Raw genomic sequence first — 1,975 nt, forward strand, 5'->3', positions numbered from 1 at the left:
AGGGGGAGAGGAGGGGTGTGAGTGTGCGAGGGGGTGCGGGTGTGCAAGGGGATTTCGGTGCGTGTGTGAGTGTGCGAGGGGGTGCGGGTGTGCAAGGGGATTTCGGTGCGTGGTGGGATCTGGGTGTGTGGTGGGATCTCGGTGTGCAACGGGATCCGAGTGTGCAACGGGATCCGAGTGTGAATTGGGGGCCGGGTGTGCAATGGAATCAGAGTGTGAATTGGGGTCCGGGTGTGCAATGGGATCTCGGTGTGCGGCGGGATCCGAGTGTGCAACGGGATCTCAGTGTGAATTGGGGTCCGGGTGTGCAATGGGATCTCGGTGTGCAACGGGATCCAAGTGTGCGGCGCGATGTGGGACTGTGATGGGATCCGGGTGTGCAGCGGGATCCGAGTGTGAATTGGGATCCGAGTGTGCAACAGGATCCAAGTGTGAATTGGGGGCCGGGTGTGCAACGGGATCTCAGTGTGCAATGGGAGCCGGGTGTGCAACGGGATCCAGATGTGAATCGGGGGCCGAGTGTGCAACGGGATCCGAGTGTGTGGCGCGATGTGGGACTGGGATGGGATCCGGGTGTGCAACGGGATCCGGGTGTGAATCAGGGGCCGGGTGTGCAATGGGATCTCAGTGTGCAACGGGATGCGGGTGTGAATTGGGATCCGAGTGTGCAACGGGATCCGAGTGTGCAACGGGATCTGAGTGTGCAACAGGGTGCGGGTGTGCAGCGGGATGTGGGGATCTGGGAGGAAATGAGTGTGCAAGGGGATCTGAGTGTGCAACAGGATCCGAGTGTGCCACGGCATCCGGGTGTGCAACGGGATCCGGGAGTGCAAGGGGATCTGAGTGTGCAACAGGACTTGAGTGTGCCACGGGATCCGGGCGTGCAACGGGATCCGAGTGTGCAACGGGATCCGAGTGTGCGGCGGGGCGCGGGTGTGCGGCGGGCTGTGGGCGCGGGTGTGCGGCGGGAGCTGAGTGTGCAACGGGACGTGGACAGCGGGCGCCGGGACATGGACATGGGCATCCGGTGGGATCTGAGCGTGCAACGGGATCTGAGTGTGCAACAGGAGATGGACATGGGAATCCGGCGGGATCTGAGCGTGCCCCGGGAGCTGAGCGTGCAACGGGACCTGGACTTGGGCGTGCGGCGGGATCTGAGTGTGCAAAAGGAGATGGACATGGGAATGCGGCGGGACCCGAGCGTGCAACGGGAGCTGAGTGTGCAACGGGAGATGGGGGGGACCCCGGGGGTCTGGGGGCGCCCACCAGCCCCTGGACAAGCGTGTGCGGCGGGACCTGAGCGTGCCACGAGACCTGGGCGTGCAACGGAAGCTGAGCGTGCAATGGGACGCGGAACTGCAGAGGAGGCTGAGCGTGCAGCAGGAGCTGAGCGTGCAACGGAAGCTGAGCGTGCAACAGGACGCGGAACTCCAGAGGAGGCTGAGCGTGCAACAGGAGCTGAGCGTGCAACGGCAGCTGGACTGGAGCGCGCCAGGGGGGGTGAGTGGGACCCGAAGGTGCGGCGGGAGCTGAGTGTGCAACGGGATCCGGGCGTGGAGTGGGACCTGAGCGTGCACCAGGACCTGAGCGTGCAAGCGGCTCCGAGTGTGCAGTGGGACGCGGAAATGAGCGTGCAACAGGAGCTGGGTGTGCAACAGGAGCTGGGTGGGGGCGTGCAGTGGGATGTGAGTGTGCAACGGGATGCGAGCGTGCAAGGACACGCGAGTGTGGACCAGGAGCCGGATGTGAGCGTGCAACTGCCCCGGGGCGTGCAACAGGGCGTGGACGCGGGTGTGCAGTGGGAGCCGGGCGTGCAAGGGGAGCTCGCGGGCGTGCAACAGGGCGTGGAGGCGGGCGTGCAAGGAAATCTGATTGTGCAAGACGAAGCGATTGTGCAAGGCGCGACGATTGTGCGACGAGACGCGAATGTAGCGCCGGAGCTGGGCGTGCAAGGCGAGGCGGGCGTGCAAGAGGA

This window comes from Corvus brachyrhynchos, unplaced genomic scaffold (assembly GCF_000691975.1).
Source record: "Corvus brachyrhynchos isolate BGI_N302 unplaced genomic scaffold, ASM69197v1 scaffold1730, whole genome shotgun sequence".
Lineage (NCBI taxonomy): Eukaryota > Metazoa > Chordata > Aves > Passeriformes > Corvidae > Corvus > Corvus brachyrhynchos.